Consider the following 23,591-nt stretch of genomic DNA (forward strand, 5'->3'; position numbering starts at 1 on the left):
TTGGACATTCATTTTGGACGTTTGTACTGTTGCTGTTTGGTTTGCTTCCGTCTCACATTCACAACCCTGATAAAAGTATAGCCTGTCTCTCTGCCAGGTTAGCACAAAAGGAGAAGGAGGTATATCTCTCAACTGGGCCTCTTTCACCTTGATTGGAATGACTGTTGTTCTGTACTAGTGTGAGGGCTGAGTAGGTGGTTTAGCCACCACTCATCTTTGGACTCCTGCCAGGCAGGAGTCATTTCCTCACAGGTATCAGCAGAGATAAAATGTACCTGGAAACAGAGTTTCAAGAGTCTTCTTGAATGCATTATGATGAGCTCAACGATTGATTTCTGGGATGCAACCAGACTCAGGTTGACCTATAGAGATCAATGAAAGCAAGGCTCACCTGCCTTTGGATGAATTCATAGGCAGCATCTGTTACGGGTCAGCCAATTTACCAACGTATGCTCATGCGGCAGATTAAGGGCTTGACTTAATTCTTGTGGTTCTTCACTGTGAAACTGGATACTCTGAAACCAAAGAATTGCCGAAGCATCTCTCTAGCTCACTTTTACTCCCACATCTGAAAAATCGTGTATAAAACAAATCGATTAGATGGGAAGCATTTCAGATTTACGCCAGTTGATTTTATTACTGGCTTGAGACTCATATTCTGACAAGTCTCCATGAAATGGGAATATCTTTTTTGTGGGTTAGTACTGAAGATCACCATATCATCTACATACATCATCAATGCATACTTGATATCATCTTGTTTATTCATTATAATATTTGTCCAGTGCAACCATCATCACCTAAGTGGTGTCTGGATTCTGCGAAATATGTGAGCGTTTGACTGGGAAAAGTTGGTGTATGAAGAGCCAGGTTTTCAAGGCTTAGCGAATGGGAAAGCAATCTGTTATGGAGTGATGAGGAAGGGCGTTCCAAAATTGAGAGGTGATGATGGAGAAAGCAAGTCCTTCTGTGTGGATTCTGTTGTCACTGAATATACTGAGAAGGAGGTTGGATGAGGCTCAAACGTTCCGGGTCATACACAAGTGCTGAAATGTGACAAGTGGAGCCAGCATGGTAGAAGGCCAGAGGTGGAATGCAAAGAGATATACATTTAATATATTTGACTACAGAGAGTCAATGAAGATAGGATAAGGGTGATGTACTGAAATCTTTTGTCCATAGAACTAGCAGAAGGTGGACATCCTTGTTCAGATGTGTTGCAATCTAGGGGTGTGTATGATGGCCACAATGTAAGTGAAGGGAAAAAGGCAGCATATTTCTTTGTTGGGGTGGAGAAAGGAAAAGCAAAACCTGACTAGGGCTTTGCCCTATGGTACAAGCAGGAGTTCAGTGATGAAGATACCCATATTTGTTTTCGAGAAGTTGGATGCTCTAAAAGAAGCGGGCAAGATAGAGCACCAAAGTTAAGAACTTTTGTTTGTGTTGAGGATTTCTGTTTTGTCATTGTTAAGTTTGATCCAGTTTTCTTCCATACAACCATGGAAAGCTGGCTTGTACTGATAACTTGTGGTGGCTTCGGACTAGCGGAAGCATAGTGGAGATTTTTACATCGTTTAGTAAATGCTACTTCCCTGCATTTAATAACTTTTTATTATTGAGGTGGTCTCTCCTATCTCCTTTATATTAGTAAGATAATGGTTACTTTGAGGAATTTGACCATCCGCACGGTGGGTGTGCACTGGCCTATACTTTTTTTTTCAAATTTTTAAATGAAATTGATTGACTGTACATCAACCCCTGGAAGATGTGTGTGGATAATCCACACACATTTTCCTATGCTCACCACGCAACATATGCAATGAACCGAGTACTCTGGCTGGACACAGCCTACAGGCTCAGTCCCCCCTGTCATATTTAGTTGGTATATGATGGGATTAGTACACAATGCATCTCCGGAGGGGGAGGACCAAATCTTCCCCCTGCCATGGCCAGCCTGATTAACTAACAAAGTCTTCATGGATCTGTCCTGTCCTTTTGCTGGGCCCTGCAGCTGGTGGCTGCGATTCCCATACAAATAGAATGTACTTCAAACAAGCCCACATGGGGCCTTGTTGCAGGGTCCAACAAAGGAGACAGGAAACCCTGACAACCTTTGATATGCCACTGTGTCAACCTGAAGCCACCCTTAGTATCAAATGACAGTGAGCCGTCATGTCTGGTACTGCATGTCTACAGAAGTTCACCACACAGGTGGACCCCATTCATAAGGTACGAGGATGTGGTTTGCAAAAGCCAGAGAATCTGGTCTAGCTGCAGCTTCAAGTGAGACCTGTCGCTTTAATCAGGCACCTCACAGAGCTCCATTACGAGAGAGACCCTTTGATCCACAACAGACAGGAAGATGATATGATATGATAGGTTATTTATAAGGCACTTAATACCCAGAGGTTTCAAAGCAATGACCCGGGGATCAAACCTGGGTAGCTCTGTGTCGTCTTGCCTCCAAGGCCAACACATTGCCACTGAGCTATCCTCCCAAGAAGATGGGTGGGACTTAGTATTACCTGTTTTCACCCTTTTAATTTTTCTGTTGCAAAGCACTCTGGTTATGACCTCACGCATGCAGGAGATTGTTTGTGGGGACCCAGGATGAGCCTGCACCAATCACCGTGACCCATTTGGCTTTAAAAGAGGGATGCACCCCTCTTTTGGCAGATCATCTGAAGACTTTGCAAGGAGTAGCAATAACTACTCATCATTAGACCCTTGTCGAAGGTACAGTCTGCCTTAAATCTTTTTCCAGTGAAGGAAGGTCAGGACCTCCAAGAGGTAGGCAAGATCCCTCCCCTAAACATCTCCTAGGGAACAGAGGGAGATACCGAATTCAGAGGACCCTCCGGCAGCTCCAAAACTGGAACCGAGCCTGCACACAGCGTGCCCTGCTAGGCTCTGCAGCAAGCTTCCTAGGTGGGAAGTGCCAGAGAGTCTCTGAACCCAAAATCAAGAACAAGGCAGCTGCCTGCAACACACTCCTCAGCTTTGTGCCATCTGCCTTAAAGGATAACACATGCCCAGTGAAGAAGCTAGAAGTGCATTGACGAGCATCTACCGACGTAAAGGATTTTTTCGAACCAGTCGAGTTCCTCGAACTGCAGCCTTCTGCAAAGTTGACCGTTCTTACGCCTCAGTCGCGTGAAGAAATTGGAACTGTCTCAACCGGTGCTTCAGAAACACTGACCTGCACTGAGACGGTTCTTGACCCTTAGCCATCGTGTAGGCCAGCCTGCAGCTGTCAATCCAGCTTCACTTGCCAAACTATTTGCCACTTGATACCTGAAGCTGTCTCCCATCTTGAACTCTGTCACAGAAGCTGCAAAGTGCCCTTAAAACTGACGGAACCCTTTTGAGCACCAATAACACCTACAGTACAAGGTATATTTTGGGTCTGTCCGTCTGGTCCTTCCCTGAGGGACCCTAGAGACATATTAAGACCCATTGATCCCTTTGTGCAGAAGCCAAGTAACCTAAAACTCTTGTGGTTATTTACTATACCGACCACCCTCCTGTCAGTATCCAGAGTGCATCCCTTTTCCTTCTTTGAAACTGTCCGTCCTCTACATTCCTTTACAGGGTGGGTTGTATTTCATATTGTTGCTAGAACACTACTGTTGTGATTATAATAAAGTAGATATTTGTATAGAACCTTGACTGGACAGTCCCTTTTATCATTGGGTAATAATTGTATTTGCACTGTGTTGTAACTAACCAAAGATCCACAACATTTCAACATTTCAATAATCCTGCCATTCCATCCACGTTACCAGAATTGGACATGGAGGTTAATAATTTGCTTGTTTCTAGTCTTTTCAGATCCCTGCTGGTGTACTAGATGTGTGGCGCTGATTGATGGTTTAGAAACCAATATTCATCCCTGGACCAGTGGTGCCCTGGAAGTTGATTCATCACATTGGTGGCAGACGTTCGGATCTAGGTGGTGCCTTGCACACAACTTAGTCATGCAACGATATCAAAGTTCTGTTGCAGACAACTTTTAGAACACTGCTAGGTATTTATAATAATCATGTATCTTGACATAGAGAATGTGAAAGGCATGACCAAGGATGTCCTGTGTGTCCTATCTCAAGAGAAGAGACGTCCCCACAGCACCAAGGTTAAAAAACCTGAGTTGCAAACAAGCCTCCAAGCTTGGGTAGAAAAGAAAGCGGCTGGGGAGAAGACCCCAGGGGATCGCTAGGCCCCATGTACCCGAAAATAGAAGACGTTCGGGAAGGGTAGTGGAAGATGACGAGGAAGACAGCATGAGCAGTAATTCTCGCCCACCATCCCTCCCCGGGGCAAGCATGGTTTCTCAACACTGTACAATGGCTGTGAGATCGGGGGCTAGTGTGGCATCCCGCTGGTCCCAGGCCTCGGCACAGTCTCTACGTGTCCCAGTAATTGTTCCAGCTGTTAAAAAAGTAGCGGATAGAAAGCTCCTGCTTGGCAAGAGGAGACTAGTACTGGAGGAACAAAAACAGCAGGACATGGTCACCATAGAGCTGCTCAAGCTGGCACTCAAAGAGAAGAAGGAGGCCAACAGATCCACCTCTAGCGATGTAGCAGTAGTGGCTCCAACCTGGGTGCCAAGGATAATCTCTGACGCTACATTCCCAAAGATTTAGTACAGGCTTATGAAGTGGGGAAGGACATTTTTGAATGGTTTGAATTGCTCGAGCTTGCTTTTCAGCTAATGGAGGTGGACGATGTCCTGTGGGGGTACTGCCCTGATGAGTCGTTTACCAACACTAGGGACTGATGCAATTCTTCAGTCAACTCCTGATGAAAGGCCCGATCATGAGCATGTAGGCGGCCCTCTTCAGGAGGTTTAGTAAAACCCCAGAACAGTATATCAGGAACTTCAGAGAGCTCTGAAAGAAAAGTGGGCAGACATTTGAACCATTCACATACTTGCCGTTGAAATATCTGGGTGGGTGTCTGGTAACAAAGTTGACACATTTAAATGGATGTCCAATTTGATTGTGTGTGAACATGTTTTAAAAAATTGTGAGGTTGACCTACCCGAGCATCTTGTGGACAAGACTTTTACAGAACCTAGGGAGCTTTCAAAGGTTGCCGACAGGTTTGTACGTACTCGAGTTCATAAAAAAGCTCAGACGAGCACACCTTAACTGGAAGAGAAATCGTAAGACAAACAAGTTAACAAGGATGGGAAGGACAAAGGTCCAACCCACTCCTCTTTGAAGTCAGGTCCCCAAAAGAATGAAGGGGAAACCCAATACTTAACTTCAGCTGTACACACCAAAAAGAAGAGCGCTGGCACCCCTAACACTGGGAAGCCTACGTTCTCACTACTGTTAAGTGACTTCAATTCAGCACTCCAACTAAGTCAATGCCTAGTCTGGGATGCCCAAGGGAAGCCCTTATTTATATATTTTTATGACAAGTTCATAGATCTGGATGATAAACCCTTGTATAACGCCCCTCTCTTTGAATCCCCCTGACCTCACTGAGCCAAGAAGTAGGTTTGTTTTGCAAATTAAAAGATTTATTGAAAAATTAAACAAGATATATATCACACTTGTATACATAAATTAATATTTGATAGCACCCTTATGAATATGACAGTGATCAACAATGGATAATATTACACTAGCACACTTTTTTAATTACTTAGCAGTTGGTATAGAGAGGATAAGGTAGCAGAGAATACTTTTATGGTTTCAAGGAAAAGCAATGATGGAAAGAATGCAGCACAGAAATAAACTGATATGGTTTCAACAAGAAATAATATGATCACTTTTTCTTTTGATAATTCACTCCCCCCCTATGCAATATAAAGAGATGGAAAAGAGAGCACACAGGTTTTCAGGAATACACTCAAAAGCAATACACATTCTAGTTCCCCCCTAGCAAGCTTGGAGCAACCGGTATGCTTTTAAAACATGCAGAAATTCCCTATAGGAGATTCAGGGTGGGTGACAGCTACTTTTAATTAGTTCAGGTCAACACTAGCAATGATTCATGAGGGATTATTAGGTTGAAAACGAATTTCAGCAATGGAAGCAAAAGACAGCTATTTTTGACAGGTGAAGAAGTTTGAGTCAAATTGCAATTCGCGGCACTTTTCCGAATGCGTTGAGCGCGATTACAGAAAAACTATAAGGAGTAGAAAGTCGGTTTTGGGCTTGTTGGAAGGCTGAGGATCTTAGATTGAAAATGAAAGTTAAATCTCATTCTAGCACGTATGGTTAAAAAGATACGGATGATTTAGTTGAGGTAGATTCTCAGAAATAAGTAAGATTCAAATGACGAATGAAACTTTCACAGGTTTGAAATCACAGAATGGACACACGATTTCTATGCAGTTCTAAATAGGTTGAAAGAGATGGAATGAGATTATTTTAGACTAAGAGATTGGTTCTGCACAGTTCTGGCTGGATACTCACATTATAAATTTGAAATAGGCCATCAAGATCTGGTCAACAGGTTTAGACTGGACTTCTAGCGGGTGGTTCTGAAGTCACAGCTATCTGGGTCAGCTCTGCTGGTCTGGATCTCTGGTTCTGGCAAAAGTTCTGGCACTGCACAGCGGTTTGGTCTGGGTCTGGTCTGCGGTTTGGATACAGCTCTGCTTTCTGGGTCTGGTACTGGCACCGCGGTCTGGACTGGTTCTCTGGTTCCGGCAAAAGTTCTAGCCAGAAGCGAACAGCACAGCCCGGCTGTTGAATAGTTTAGTTAGGTTGCTGGATTCTGGGGCCTCTGAAGGATTCAGCTTGTGGACTAGGCCTCTCTGCTACAAGTTCTGAAGTCTGGATTCTAAGTTCTGGTCTTTGGATATTGCCTGAATTTGAAGTCGTCCATCAAAGTGCTGCGCAAGAAATCAGTTTGAAGTGGGAAGTGAATGTCCCTACCTGGGTCTCAATGGGTCTTTTTATGTCTTTTGAAAGTGGGTGGGAAGGCTGACTTTCTATACCCAACCCTCTGAGGATCCTGATAGGCTATAGGATTCTCTGTTGCCTGACTGGGGAACTGAGCTGTGAGTCATCCCGTGTCATGGGACATCATTTTTATGGCATACAGAAAGAACACTCCCCTTGTCACTTTGCACACAAATCTATTTCTGACTTAAATGCATATTTATCTATGTACAATTTTTCTAATCTTATATGTCCAGTTAACATATTTTCTGTAGCGCCAAACCATCCGATCCCTGTCTTTGTAAGATGTTGTGTTCACTTTTGACAGAATTCTGCCCTTTTCATCCAGAACACAACCTCTAAACTTTTCCAGAATTTACACAAATGTGCGCAAGGAATATGGGCTTCAGATGATGAAGTGTCAGATTTTTAACATACATACATTTGGAGTAATACCATATTTTCCGCTACTACCCCCCGAACATACCACAGAGTCCTAACACCTCTTAAAATGTGCACAGAAAAATCACAGGAATCATGATATTATTGATATAATTTTGACAATTATGTACTATGAATTATCCATCTTTCTAAAATGATGCTCTGGCCCAGAGGGTTGTGGTTTTCCAAAGCACATGGGGGAATTTCTGGTTTGTCCACTTCCTCCAAGCTCAGCTGGCTCACAGAGGCAGTGCCCCTCCCATTTCCTTCCAAGAGGAGGCCATTTACGACCCCCTGATTTAGCAATTGCTTGGAGCAAACGGAAGTTCATTGTTCTGTTTCACTGCAGTCCCAGGTACTCCTCCCCTGATTCAATCAGAGAGGTGTAATCTCCTTTTGGTGGGGCAGCATAAGGCAGGCCAGGCTTGTGAATACAGTTGCTGGGCAAGTTTCAACTCCTGTCGGGGGTAGTTGCCGGGCAGAATTCAGTCCCTTTAAGCCAGGCTTCAGCCAAAGGTCACTTTTGTTCCCATTTTTCTTAATTCAAATCAAACGTACAATTTTGACACATGCAGCTAGAACGCTGAATCTAAGTTCAAAACTATGACATTTAAACAGTTGCAACCTATGTGACACTCAAAAGTAGGTCACTCATTTATTTTAAACATTTCGATTTTAGTGGCTTTAAATCGCATTTCACTGCTGCTGACATCCACAGCTCAGCCAGTTTTGTTATAAACATTATTTTAGGCTCTTCCTCTTTCCAGATTTGGTATGCACACAAGACTTCATTCTACCAGACGTCTGCTGGTGTTCAGTAAGATTTTTGAATATCTTGCAATGTTTGAAATAGGCATTTTGAGCTTGCATTCAGAGAAACAAAGGTGATTTCAAAGCGCTCTTTGAGCTAACAGGCACTGCTGTTTTTCCCTTTGGCAGCAAGTTTCACTCATGGCCCATCATGCTCGCACTGGTGGGTGGCAGGTCAGTCGACCATTTTGGTGTGCGCAAAAACTGTGCGGTTTTCCTGGATTCCGGTGCAAATGTGGGCTTTTCAGCCTTCTTGGATTTTTTAAGCCCACAGCACCAAATGTTGCAGCATAATAACTTGAACGTGGGTCGATACACCTGACACTACCCAAAGGTTGTTTTGTGTGTAAGGAGCGGGAAATAGGAAAGGGGATCCTGCTTGCAAGCCATAGTGAATGTTGGACTTGTGGAGTAGGCCATCATTAGTGTGGGCATCCTAGAGGAGGAGTTCCCACTAGGGCAAGGAGTGGTCGAATGTGGATTGGTTACACTGAGTGGGAATGGTACAGGATCTCCAGAAGAGACCCAGTTCCCAATAATACTCAACTCTATTTATAACATGTGTATATCAATAGACACAAAACTCCTGTGGTCCAAGACATGGTGGCTAGCCTCACTGCTGTCACACTGCAAAGGGTACAGCCAGGTCAGTGTATTGATGGGCTTGATTGTTGTGAAATAGACAAGTTCAGCGGGCGAGGTGAAAGGATCCATCACCATGTAACCGTGAAAAACTCCATCCCTGTCCCATGTCTGTTGGTTAATGATCTCCCGGACCCTGTGATAGTTGCGACGGCTATCAGATCGAGGGCCTGGAGTGCTTCCGGAGGGCTTGTTGGAGGGACCGGCATGGCTGGTAACCCCTGGTCCATTTCCGCAGACTACTGAGTAATCTACTCCTGAGGGAGAGGGGCCAGTAGCCACTGAGGATGCTACTTTGGTTTCAAGGAACTCAGTGACTTCAGAGTTGCCCTGCTTAGTGCAGGAACCTGAGGTGGAGAACCTGGTGAGTGCAGCTCTGAAGGGTCTGCTCAAGCTGGATGAGTTTGCATCAGCTGGGGGCCCAGATCAGACTGACTTCTTTAAAGCCCACAAAGAGTGTCCCACTGTGGTGGGCCTGCGGAAGCAGATGGAGGAGCAGGCAAAGGGCGAGGCCCCTGGACTGTTCAAAGTGTACTGGGAGAATGGATTCCTGTACAGTGATCCAAAAGACTCTGAAGGTGATGGCACCAGAAGGGCGGTGATTCCCCAATGCCACAGAAAGTTCCTTTTGGATTTGGCTCACTAAATTCCTTAAGCGGGTCACTTGGGAGTGACTATGATATAGCACTGTTTGTCTGCACACTTTTACTGGTTGCAGTTTGGCGTAAAAGTTAAGGAATTTGTCTGGTCCTGCCCGACTTGTCAGGCTCTGGCCAAGTCAGGTGGTGCCACATTATCTGCACCTGTAATCGCAAATACTTTGGCAGCACAATATGGGAATTGAGAACAAGGATTAGAGAACATTTAAGAATACTTAACTCACAGGATGCAAGATACCCTCTGGCCCTGCACTGGCAAGAGAAATACCGGTTGGACAAGAAAGATGACATCAAATTCATGGGACTTCAAATCATCCAGCCTGATACTAGAGAAGGCGACAGCGAACTGAAACTATGACAATGTGAAGCCACACTCATCCACAAATACAGATCTGTCAGTCTCGGCTTGAACTCAGATCATGAACGTTATGTATTTCTCTGAAATGATGGGGCATAGCGTGCTGAGATGTCTTAACAGATTTATCACCTCTGACCCAACTATACCGCTGGTCATAAGCACTACAACCAGCCCATCTCCACCAGAGCCTAGGAGGTCCATTGCCTGTACCTGACCACTAGTCCACTGGCATCCCTCAGACCGCACAGGGTGTCCATATGATTCAGACCTCCCATCCGAACCTTGAACTAGATATGCTTGCAGAACAGGACACTTTAATGTAACAGGCTATGCACCACCTTGCCTTCCTTAAATCCTACTAGCACATATCCCGCCCCCCTTTCCTGCCACCCCATGTACACCAACCGTAGTCTTCCATTCAGCCCACACCAGATCCTCACCGACAAGTACCTTAGCACACCTAATCAACAACATGCGCTATTCTAGCCTGACCCATGATCCCAACAATCAAGCATAATTTCGGTCCCACCATGAACGGAACTCGGCCTGCACTGATCACCAGATGTAGCAACCCCAATGTATTAACTAACTCAGCAGTATCTCTGTGTATCTGATGGGGATGCACACCTATTCAGCCAGGCTCAATATATACAAGCACTTCTCCTTCATTGCTTATCCATTGGGATAACTAGGCCTCAATCTGCTCTGGCAATACGCCCTGTTAATCAGGCAACACCCACTCCAACCCCTGCAGCCTTTATTTATTTATTTATTTATAAATCACAGACTATGGACCAAAGACATCAAGGCGCTAGGAGGGGAGCAGTTTAACAAAAACAAGAAACCACAGCCTAATGAGCAGTGAGAGAACCAACAGGATGAATCTATAAGAGCTTCGTAAATGGAAGGTATACAGACTGGACTCTCTAATGGAATGGCAATGCATTCCATAGGGTGGGAGCCAGTACTGAAAAGGATCAGCCACTCAAGCGCTTGCAGTTAAATTAAGGAATTTTCAGTAGGATTTGAGTTTCCGACCGGAGGTTTCTAGCAGGGTGATACCTTGTCGATTTTTTCCTCAAATAATGAGGATTTTGCTCCGACCTGACTATCAGTCCACTGGCACCATTCTTACCACAATTGGCACCGGGAAGGTATACAACCCGGATCGCTCTCCAGGCTCTGCCTTACATACGCTTGCAGAACCTAATCTAACTGCCACCTTTCCATCTCCATTCCCAGTAGTACTAATAGCAGCATGTATCCCTCTATCTTTTTCAGGATCTTATTAATCATGCAATGCATTTGTCCCACAGTGCATGACACTGGGAGTGCACAGTTCTTCATGTTCAGCCACCCCCTGTATGGAATACATTGGGTACTATCACCCTCTACTTGATTGGCACATGCATCCATCCAGCTTGGCTGGGTTATGTAGGGTATTTTGTGTATATTTGGGGCCTAGCAGTATTTTCTTACCGCCAAAAATAAAGTAATTCAGCAATAATCACTCCTTGCATTCAGATTGGGTTTGGTATTATAGTAATATAGTGGATATGCATTATTTCAGTACACAGATATATTTAGTTGGTATACATTTTGTTGGTGGTATTTTTGGTGAGCATAATTCCTTTGTTTTATTTGTGGCCCCAATATCCGGAACCCCCTTTCTCCTTACTTAGTCAGTTTGTGTGATCAATAGAGAGACCTCAGGCCTACATCTTATGGATACCACAATTTTCACATACAGGGCCTCATTACGACCCTGGCGGTAAGGGGTTTACGCCAGCGTTAGCTGCGCCGACCCCTTACCGCCAATTACGAGGTCCCTTAGCGCCATGGAGCTATTAACACCTGCTTTTAGCAGGTGTTAAAATCCATGGCGCTAAGGGACCATGGAGTTAATTACGCCACCGTAATTTACGGTGGCGTAATTAACGCCTTCCCCACTCCCATTATGCCCTATGGGGCAAAAATGGGAATGGGGAAGGGTAAATGGGGATTGGGGACTTACCGCCCCGCCAAGGTCGGAATGGGGCGGTAAGTCCGCCAACCACCATGGCGTAAACGTAGTTTACACCATGGTGGTAAAGTCACGGCCCAGGCGGTAACTTACCGCCTGGGTCGTAATGAGGCCCACAGTATTCACAACCCCTGTGGTATTATCACTAATTTATTTACATTAGTGAACCTATTTCCAGAGGCCTCTCTTTCTGCTGACTCATATACGTCCAGCAAACTATTTCATTATGTTCCACTCAGAAATCACACACACATATATACACTGAGTGGAACCACGCACACAGCTATTTATAATTGTTCATAACATTACTTTATCTGCATAGAAACTTGGCGCTTTAAGCATCATTCCCTCTATGGCATAATATTTTTTTTAGACACCAAATGAAACAGAAACAAGAATACTCTTAGGCAGACTGTGTGTTATCACAATTTCATTTTAAAATGATACATTACCATTTGTGTGACAATCCTCTCTGAAATAAAAACGTGAGAAAGACAAGATGCAAGAACACTACGAATTTAATTTCATATTTTACATCGTTTGTTTTGCCTTCAGCTGGCAACATTAAAATGTGTCATTTAAACACAGTGAAAAGCTATTGCTACGCTGCCTGTCTGAAATAGGTCTCATGCACATACCACACCCTCACTTTTATACAAGATAATTACCAGCAAATTGTAGCTGTTCAGCACGCAAACTCTGTGGAATGGTCGCTTTCTTTAAATGGCTCAAGGCTTTCCTTCAAAGCACCCCAGCGAGGACATGCAGTTCTGATCTGCAGTCTCTCAAGCCAGTGCTTATTGACTGGAATCTCCAGCCTGGGAAAGTCAGCAATGGACTGGGACGACACCTCTCAATCAGGAAACCCCATAGATACGAAGGGCGATTTCTGGCCGTGAAACATACGCCTACCGCTCCGCTTGGAACAGGAAGACTCAAATCGTCACCAATTATCTAATTGGTCGCTTTTGCCCACTTGTGGCTTTCTAATTTACCTAGGTCGCCCATCCACCAATAATGACTGCACTCCACCCTGCCACCTCATCCACAGTACACCACCACCCCAACGCATTAGTCCACATTAAACGCACCGACCACCAGGCAAGTCCTGCTTCACAGGACTAGTAATGAGGGTCTATCCAGACACCACTTAGCACACCGTCCATGCCTACAACACATAGCAATCGCTTGACATTCACCACCACCGGCCAAGTACTCATCCCTGTTATAACGCGCTTAACTCCCACATTGCCAACTTGCCCGATCTAATTGGTCCCTAGCCCTCCCCTATCTTTACAGTGGCTATCCAGCTTCCTTACTCAAGGACAATTATCTATCACCACTCCGGTAAGGACCCTTGTTTTACCAGTAACTAGGAACACCACAGCTCCGTTCAACTGAACTAACCACCCCTCTCTATCCCCCACCCCACCCCCGTACTTGTTTCATCCTCCTCTCCCATCCTTGCTGCAAAACAACCCCTCCGTGTATGCAACAAACCAATTGGGTTTTATTATTGTACTGCAAATCATGAATGAATCTTGAATGAATCTTTATGTACACCCTTTACTGTCACATCACCACACACCTCACCTTCACCATGCATAATTGAATCATGTATGGGGTTACAAACTCATGTGTGTTTAAAACATGCTTTGTCACGATAAATCATTGTTTACATAACATGGCACTTGACACTCATGGATCACTACACATGCACAGCATTGATAAAGACCTCAGTCGAAAAACGTGTTGGCTTTTCTCATGTGACTACGCACTACATGTGCCAAGTTAACCATTAGCACTCATGTGCCAAATAAATCAAGACTATTTGACACACCCATGTGTTCTGATCTTGTTCAACTAATCAATACCAACAAGATGCCACAGCGGCTAGGCGACTGCCAAGGGGGGAAGGTGCAGGAGGGCAAGTGCCAGGGGTTGAATGGTGTGCAGGGGGTGAGGATCCACATGCTAAGTGTGAGTAGGGGGTTGACTGGATGGGGGATCTGGTGATGGTGGGTATATCTCCCATCATAGAGGTGTAGGGGGAACCGGGCAGCCATCACTGTGGCAGATGGTGTTGTTAGCAGGGGAGGGGGAGAGGGAAGGAAGAAGAGAAATGGAGGGTCTTGAGGAGCTTCCGGAACTTAAGGAGATCCAGCACATGCCTGAGAGGAGCAGAGAGACCATTCCAGAGGGAGTCTCCTGCGCAGGAGAGAGATATATACCCACCACTCTCTGCTTAGCGAAGCATCTAATCTGCAGAGAGTTGGAGCTAGAACACTGAAGGGCTCTAGCAGGGAGGTATTTATTGAGAGAGAGTTGGGTGTGGTGGGGTCCCACGGCCCATAAATCCTTGTGGATGATGCAGTGGGTCTTGAACTTGATCCAAGATCAATCAGGACCCACTGGTTAGATTTTAGGGCTGGAGAGATGTGGTCCATGGGCTTGAGGCCAAGGATAACTCTTGCAGTCTGTTGTAATGTGACTTGGAGAGTAGCAGTGTGTGTGATGTCATCAGCTGGTGGAATGTTTGTGTCAGAGTGTTCTGTTGAGTGACGGTTAGTGAGAGAGAAAGCTGAGAGCTGAGATGATGGGTGTGGGGTGAGCCCGGTGTTTCCCTTGTGAAGTTGTGTCTTCAGTGTCCCCTACCATCCCCGTGTTTATTTGACGGAGTACAGGACCAGGACAATAAATCACCGTAACTTACCTTTGGTCTCCCGGACATCCACTTTGTTACACTGGCGACAAGGATGGGATGGTAGGTGGATTGCCTCTTCATCGTCGCTGCTGGGGGGGTGCAGCACTCCTGGAACACCACCCCCTTGAGGTCCCCCCACACCCAGGCGGCTCCATGCCTAAATGGCCCACCGTGCTCATTCATTTGCCTCAGGGTGCCTTCTGGGGCTCTCCCTTCATCCAGAGGCATTGTGGTGACTGTTGCTTCCAGCAGGGCCGTTTGAGCAACAGAGGTGAGCCCCTGTTCGGTGGACGGCATTGCAGGGACCCGACTATGGTGCTGGCACTCCTCTGGTCATTGGGAAGTTGAGCAGAGTTTTTGCGGTGTAGCGCCGTCTGTCCCAGTTGGAGGGCGGGCCTGCGCTGCTGCATTCCCTCTCAGCAACGGGTCTGTGCGCAGCGGTCGCCGACAAAGAGTGGTCTGCACATTTCCCGTGCTGTAGCACTGTATGCCCCGGTCAGAGGGCAGACCTGCGCTGCTGCGTTTCTGTCAGCAAGGGGTCGGTGCGCGGCGGTGGCTGACAAGGAGTGGTCTGCGCTGCCGCTGTGAGTGATCCAGTGAGCGGTCACTGGGAATGTGATCGGATCCGCCATCAGAGACTTTGTTTGTGACACTGAAGTCTGAGTTTGTTGAAGGGTGTGTGGAAGTTGCTACAGGTAATCTCGAAGGAAGTTGTTGGGACTGCAGCTTGAGAACTGATGACGTATTAGCTGGTAGAGGCGTTTCCAGCCGGTCACGTGCGAGGGTTCCCCTTTCTCATCCTGTTAGAGGCAAACAAGGCTAGCAGAGGCGTTTCCAGCCGGTCACATGTGAGGGTTCCCAGTTCTCATCCTGTTGGAAGTAAACAAGAACACGTCGGGGGACCGCGTGGGTTGGCGCACAAACTGGCTGATGTTTCTTGTCTATTGCCAAGTTCGGATGGAAGGAATTTCTCGTGACATTTGCTGATTTCAGGCCTGGCCCAAGAGTTCGTCACAGGCCTGGTTTTCATCACAGTTATGGGACATTGGTCAGGTTAGTGTTTGGGCCGTATGCGTGGTAATGAGTGTTTGTGGCATTGTATATGTTGTGGCCCATTTTAACGGGATAGGCACTAGATGTCCCATTTCAAGTTCCCGGTGTAATGTTAGGGATATTGTTGCGGAAGGCCGTTGTTTGTTCCCTGTGGTGTCCGTTGTTGTGTCCTTCCGTGGGAGGACAGAACCCTGTGTGGGTGGATTTAGTGTTTTTGCCTTTTTGCATCTCCCAGGTAGGGTGGGGGTGTACCGTAACTACATTCTGTAAATGACTGTGCTACTGCTGTCGTTTCATCTAAGGGGAGGAACGCCATTTCCAGTGTAACATTAACCTCATGGAGAAAGATGTTTATAAATGCATTACTGGACCTTCGTTGTTTGGAACATGACTTTCTTTCATGGTTAACATGGTTTGTGCCCAGCAGTCCATGCCGGATTCCATCTGCGGGTTATATTACCCATTTCTGGGTGGCATCACTTAATGTTTCCATGTATGATGCACTGTTATAAGCTTTTCGCATGCGGTTCTTAGTGTCTGCACCTAATTTGCTTTGTATTACGCAATGTTGTCTGCATTTCATATTGTTGCAGGCTTGGTGGTATCAGTGGTTGGAGTGTGAGTGTAGTGTCTAGTTGCATATAAGATGGTTTGCTGCACGTGTGGTCGCGTGTGTATTACTGCATTGCGCATCCGTAGTGCCTGGCTGGGTGCCAGGGTTGGTCGCTATTTCTGTCTGTCAGGGAGCATGTTGCAGTAGCTTTGGAGTGTTAGTGTGGGTTGTGTTTGTTGCCTTAGTGCCCGGTTTGAATGCTGGGGTGGGGTCGCTATGTGTATTGGTGGTGTGTGCGTCGGGTGTTTTGCTCTGTGTGTCTAATTAGGATGTGTTGTTGTGCCTGTTCCCATAGTGTGTCCTGCTTGCGTAGTGCTGGTTCTAGTGCCGGGGCAGGTTTCATTTTTGCAGTGTCTCAGGGCAGTTTTTTTCGAGGTTCCTGGCTTGGTGCCGGGCTAGGTCGCTACGGTCTTGCTGATCTCGGTTGTGTGATATTCCTGAGTGTTGTGGTTGGATTGGTGTGGTGTTGTTGTGGCCATAGTGCCTGATTGGTTATCAGGGTAGGTCACTATGGGTGTTGTTCTCAGCACAGTGTTTTGCTGTGGTATGTTTCATAGCTTTTATTTTAAATTCCAGTTTGGTCGCTATGTTTGAGATGTATTTCAATTTTCATAGTATGTTTGAGATGTATTTGAATTTTCCGTAGTGCTTGGTCCAAGGGCCGAGACAGATCACTATGGGTGAGTGTTTTCCGACTTTGCCAGTATTTTCACAGTAACTGGTTTCCAACTGGTGTAGGTTATTATGTTGGCTCTAAGGTTGCCAGTTTACCTCCTGATTCCGAGTTTGTTAAATCAGGTTGTCTTATTGGTTTGTTTAGAATTGGTGTATTGTGAGAAAGAGAAAATGGCCAACGGTTTTGTGAAGTAGTGGAGCAGTATTGTGGGTGTGGTTTTTGTGATACTGCTGTCAGGGTTGTGCTGTTTGGGTCCCTCGGTTGCTGTAGGGCATTTGTTGTTGCTGCATTAAGGGGCGGTTGGTTTGTGCTCAGAGGGGCAGCTCTTATACTGCAGGGGGCAGACCGGAGTGGAAGGTGTTAAGTGCGTAGGAGGGCAAGTTTGGTTAGGTAGTTGTGTTAGTGTTATCTAACAATAGTATGGCTAGGGGTGGCAGCCCTAGGTTCTGAGGAGCAGCTCAGGAAAGGCGTGAGTGCACAGTTTATTGTTTTTGGTCCTCGAGGGTGAGAAACGAGGGACTTGATGAGTTGTGTTGAGGGTTGTGGCATATTGTTGTCTTGGAGTTAGTGTGCCATTGGCATTTTCTACGTGGTCTGGTTTGGCCTGTGAATGGTTTCCTTTTGTGTGGTTCCTATTAGTTGAAGTTGCCAGGAGTTCTGGGCATAGGCGGCCGCTGTGTGTGGAATTTCTGGTACCGTGTTTTGTTGGAAGATTAGGGTTTGGAGCTGGTCGCGTTACCTCAGTCATTCCTTTGTGTTTCCGTATGGAGGGAGAGGTGTTTTAATGTGACTTGGAGAGTAGCAGTGAGTGTGATGTCATCAGCTGGTGGAATGTTTGTGTCAGAGTGTTCTGCTGGGTGACGGTTAGTGAGAGAGAAAGCTGAGAGCTGAGAAGATGGGTGTGGGGGTGAGTCCGGTGTTTCCCTTGTGAATTTGTGTCTTCAGTGTCCCCTACCATCCCCGTGTTTATCTGATGGAGTACAGGACCAGGACAATAAATCACCGTAACTTACCTTTGGTCTCCCGGACATCTACTTTGTTACACAGTCCTATTCTGGAATTGGCGAAGGTGGGCAAAGGTAGGATAAAGGAAGATTGAGGAAGAGGCTGTTTCAGTAGTCAAGCCTAGAGAGAACCGGAGCTCTGGAGACATTGAGTTTCTGAGGTAAGGTGAGGATAGGAAGTATGTCTCTGAGGAGGTGCAGCTGATAGTGGGCCGTCTTGGCATGGTCTGCACTGCATAAAGGGCGGCAAGAGGGTAGGAGGGAAGGAGGGAGCTGGGATTCCAGTGAGAAGGATCTCAGTCTTACTGGCATTGAGGGAGAGATCATTGTCAGCACAACATGCCTGAATAGCAGGCAGACAGTCAGGGATGAGAGAGAAAGTTGAGGAGGCAGTAGAGAGAAGCTTGAAGGAGAGCTGCATGTCATCTTCATAACACTGGAAGAGAGGAGAGAAGAAGGAGATCAGGTGGGCCAGAGGGGCAAGGCAGATGTTGAAGAACCACAGTGAAGGATAGAGCCTTGAGGGGTGCTGCAGGTGGAGAGTGAGATAGGGGAGAGAAAAGGACCCAGTTGAACCTGGGAATGTTGGTCAGAGAGGCATAAGGTCAACCAGTCACGTGCCAAGCCCTTGATGCCAAGGCTGTCAGGGAGCCAGTTTGTCAGGGTGGTGTGAATGACCGTGTCGAAGAGATCAAGAAGTAAAAGAATGGATGGAGAGTTGGAATCGAGATTTGAGGGCAGGTATTCACAGGTTTAGAGCATAGTGGTGGTTGTGGAGACAACCAAGAGATTCAGTGTTTTGGATCAGTTGGGAGATGAGCAGCTTCTCCAGGAGTTTTCCCAGGAAGGGGTTAATGGAGATAGGGTAGTAGTTAGCCGGGCAGGAGGGGTCTGCTGTGGGCTTTTTGAGTAGAGGATGCAAAGGAGTGATTACACATTATTATACAAGTGCATAGAAGGGGATAAAGCATGCACTAGGCGCTACTCATCCTCACTCCAGAGATAAACAAAGAAGAGACCTCTCTGTGCTCCAGGCCCCCTCCATATTATTCTACTGGCCGTACTTTGAAGTTTTCTCCTACTGAGAGGAGTCGTTGGGGGCAGATTTCTATGTTAAGCACCCTAATTTCATTTTGATAGGCAGTCCTCTCCTCACAACACCACCCAGGGTTCCACATCAAGGTGCAATGTGCAATCACAGATCATTGGGAGCCGTATATCCTGTGCCGCATCCACGCTTCACCTTCTTGCAGTCAATGTTCACTGCCACGGGCCGGGCCAGCGTTGCTGTCACCAAGCTGCTCTCATCCACGGCTTACATCAGCACTTTCCTGAGTGAGTGGGCAGCTCTATAGGGCTACTGTGCTGCCGGAAAGCAGGCCATCACACCCGTGCCCCCACCCACAGCCATCTCCTACTAGGAGGATAAACGGGCAACAGCCCAGTATCCAGGGCTTCCCGAGCCCCCGCCGCAATGATCGAGGCCACGCCTCACCAGCCCACAGAGCACCGCCTCTCTCCAGGACATGCCAAGCACGTCCTAGCAGCCTCCTTGTGTGCCGTGCTGCTGGACCAGCTTGTATAACAGTCCTTAAGCTCTCCAAGGACCAGATATTTGGCTACCATGTGCAGGGGTATGTCCAGCACTGTCAGGCACCTTGCAGTTGTTCATCACGGTGCGAGGCCTGGTAAAAAAACAGTATTCCTTGCCCGCTCCATATGGAGCTCACAGAGTAGCTGCAACCTTTCAAAGTACATGGAACATTCAATGAGAAACCTAAATGCCAGTCAGGAGCTGATGAAGCACTGGCGCGACCAGAAGGCCACAGTGACAGTCTATTCTCCAGGCCAATGGATGTGGATTATGGAGCCTGTCAAACCCACTCCCCTGCAGGACAAGTGGACCTGGCCTTACCGTGTACTGGAAAAAGTCAGTGATGTCAATAATTTCATCAGCGTGAAAGGACCTAAACAGATGTGCAGGGTCTTTTACATCAACCGGCTTAAACTCCATTATAGCCGGAATTACTTGGTCATGGTGTTAGTGACAGATGGCGAGACTGAGGAGACCAATTCTTTCCCAGACCTCCTGCACACAGAAGACACAGAGGGGTCAGTTGAAGGTGTCACCCTTGCAACGGGCCTGTCAGAACAGCAACTGACAGATTGTTGCCATTGTGAGGAACTCATGGTGGCAACAAGGAAGATAGATACAAATGAACACAGTTCAAGGGTGTTTATTGAATAATGAATGGTGTGTGCAGGTTGGAGAAAATGCCTAATCTAAACCTAATACTAAGATGGGAGCAAACGTCAACCATCAAATGAAAAATAAAGCAATCCTACTGGTGTTGTGTCAAATTAAAAGGGCCTATACTAAGAAACCTATTGCCAAACCTCACAACTAATACAAAACAAGGGTTGTGGGATAATTCTCAAGAAAAGAAATAAGTATTCTTAAATAATATGTCAGGATGCGGTACCCTAGGCCTTCCTTCCCCACGTTTTGAGTACGGGGTAAGATGGGAGCTTGGAGCACAGTTCAGTCTCGGGCTTCTCCAGCACGAGACAACAGTTCCAATGGCTGTTCCCAGGACCGTCAATGGCCAATTCTCTTTTCCTTTGAAAGTCTCTTGCCTTCGGGGCCTGACATGTTCAAATAACAAAAACAAGAGGTTCCTTTAACCATATGAAAATTCTTTTAGGGTGATAATGGTACACTCCAGGCCCCCTCTCTGGGCGCTGACCTTCTTCAGTTGTAAACCACAGTTCAGGTAGGGTAATGGTTTCACCCCTGGTTCACACTCTTCTGGTCACTGACCCTTCACATATCGTATTCCTCAATTTATATGTCAGTTCTTTTCTCACTTAAAGCTTGGATGATAGCTTCACCCCTGGATCTCCCGTGGCTGGGCTTGGACCTCTCTTGACTGCTAGTACTTGGGTGATAGCTTTATCTTGGTGTCTCTTAACTGTTCTCCATCTTGGGGTGATGACTTTTCACCCTTGGATTCCCCTCTACCGGGCTCTGACCCCTCTCGATTCTCAGGTTTACTTTGGCTCTCGATCAAGGTGATAGTGGCTCACTCTCTGGTCCCACTCTTCTGGGCACTGACCCCTCTTTACTTTCAATGTTCTCCTTTTTACACAGTTCAATGTTTGGGGGATTCACCGCCCCTTCTTTCACACAGCTTGTAGATCAAAGTCTTTCGATTGAACAGGCATTTTGCTTGACCATCTGTATGACCACTTTGACATATTTTGCTGGCCCTCATATGGCCTTCTGGTAATTGTAGTTTTGTTCAGATGGGGATAGACCAAAGTCTCTTCACTTTAGCATGCAGGTGGTTTTGGTTTCCCTTTGTAGCTGGTCTCCCTTTAACACTTTCACAGTTGTTTCATAGTCCAACAAATGTGGTTAAAAAACATGCCACTTTGCAATTCTCACTCAACACAGCCCGGTTCTTATTGGTTCTCCCCTTGGCTCAATGGCTGTGATGAACTGCTGGCTTTTGGCATCTCTGCAGTCAAGGCCAGTACCACGGGCGCAGGAGCTTCCGCGCTAATGATTATCAGCGTAAGCTTGCCCCATGTACCGTTGACATCTGCTGCAAGACACTGGTGCTATTGTTTGCAGTCTTAGGCTCTCTTAGACGAAGGTTCCGTGGGTCTGGGACGAAAAGTACAAGGTAACTTTTCTCCTCGCCACCCTCTCTCGATTCCTGGCGCCTTTCTCCTTCTCTTGAACTGCTGTGCTTGACTAGCCATCTCGTCTGCTGTCTGCTGTGCTCGCCTTCCTCGTATTGTGCTTTCTTACTCCACCTTGTGTAAGGGAAAGGAAAGGTCTGTCAAGTGTCTGTGATTTTGGTTAATTGCCTGACTCTGCCTGACCCTCAGGTTGGGACATATCACGTAAACAGGTTTCATATTAGTCCATTGTCTATTGTGTGGTGCGAAGGGGTTCATGTCGCAAAAGTGGGGGGGCAGTGTTTTTGAATGTCCTACATGAGAGGATTGGGAAAAGGTGTCAAAGGAAGGGGGATACCACGTCTCACCCATCGGTATTCCACTCTCACTACTCAAGGGCCCCCCATCCAGGTGATCCTCCCTCACTGGTCCACCTCCAGGAACTAGATCCTATAGTGATGGCCGTGTCCTGGTCACCTGGATAACGGGTCATAGAAAAAGAGGCTTATGCAGTGGTGTGGGCAGTAAAGAAGCTGAAACCCTACATCTTGGGGTCACACTTTACTATCCAAACAGACCAGCAGCCTCTTTGATAGTTAATGGCCGTTCTAGGGGAGAACCTAAAGCTTTTTTGTTGGGCCATATCCCTACAGGGATTAGATATGGACATCCAGCACAAACCTCAGGTGGTACTTTCACCTTGATGAAGAACCAGACCCTCAGTAGGGTGGTGGTTCCCATGTTTAGTCTGAGGGACATGTGAGGAATTTGACCATCAACACAGTGGGTGTGTGCTCACCTGGGCTTTTTAAAGAGTTTTTTTTTTAATGAAATTCAATGATGGTAGATCAACCTCCAGAAAGTGTGTGGGTCTAATCCACACACATTTTCCTGTCCTCAGCACACGACATACGCATAGACCTGTGTACTCTCGGTAGACACAGCATACAGGTGAGTCCCTCCTGTCATATTTAGTTGGTATATGAAAGGATGAATACACAATGAATTCCAGAAGGGGGGGGACCAAATCTTCCCCTGCCATGACCAGCCTGATTAATTAACAAAGGCTCCAGTGATCCACCCTGTTCTTTTGTTGGGCCCTGTAGCAGGTGGCAGTGATTAGCATACAAATAAAGTGTAGTTCAAACAGGCGCACAATGGGCCTGGCTGCAAAGGCTAACAAAGGAGACAGGAAACCCCAACAACCTTTCATATGCCACTGTGTCAACGTGAAGCCAGCTCCTGCCCTCAGTATCAATTGACAGCGAGCTGTCATGTCTGGGACTGCATGTTTACAATAGTTGGCCTCACAGGGGCAGCCGTTTCATATGGTATGCAGATGTGGTTTGCAGGAGCCAGAGAGTCTGGTATCGCGCAGCTTCAAGGGAGACCTGCCACTTCAATAAGGAACCACAGAAAGCTCCATTAACCAAAGAGACCCTTTTATCCACAACAGACAGGTAGATGGGTGGTACTTAGTATTACATGTTTTCACCCCTTTACCTTTTCTGTTGCAAAGCACCCTGGATATGACCTCATGCATACCGGAGATTGTTAGTGCAGACCCATGATTGCTTCATTAAGGTGTTCTTAGCCTGCAACAATCACTGTGGCCAATTTGGCTTTAAAAGAGGGCTGAACCCCTCTTTTGGCAGATTTTCTGAAGACTTCACAAGGAATAGCAAGAAAAATGTATCATTGGACCCTTGTTGAAGGTGCAGTCTGCCTTACATCTTCCGCCAGTAAAGGAAGGTCAGGATCTCCAAGAGGGAAACAAGATCCCTCCCCTAAACCTCTCCCTGGGAGCAGAGTGAGATACCAAATCCAGAGGACCCTTCAGCAGCTCCAAAGCAGGAACCCAGCCAGCACACAGGGTGCCATTCTAAGCTCTGCGGCAAGCTTCCAAAGTGGGAAGTGCCAGAGAGTCTCTGACCCCAAAACCATGGATATGGCAGCTGATTGCAACACACTCCTCAGCTTTAGGCCGTCTGCCTTAAAGGACGACACAAGCCCAGTGAAGAA

This window comes from Ambystoma mexicanum, chromosome 11 (genome assembly GCF_040938575.1).
Source record: "Ambystoma mexicanum isolate Mex_15411 chromosome 11, UKY_AmexF1_1, whole genome shotgun sequence".
NCBI classification, from domain to species: Eukaryota; Metazoa; Chordata; class Amphibia; order Caudata; family Ambystomatidae; genus Ambystoma; species Ambystoma mexicanum.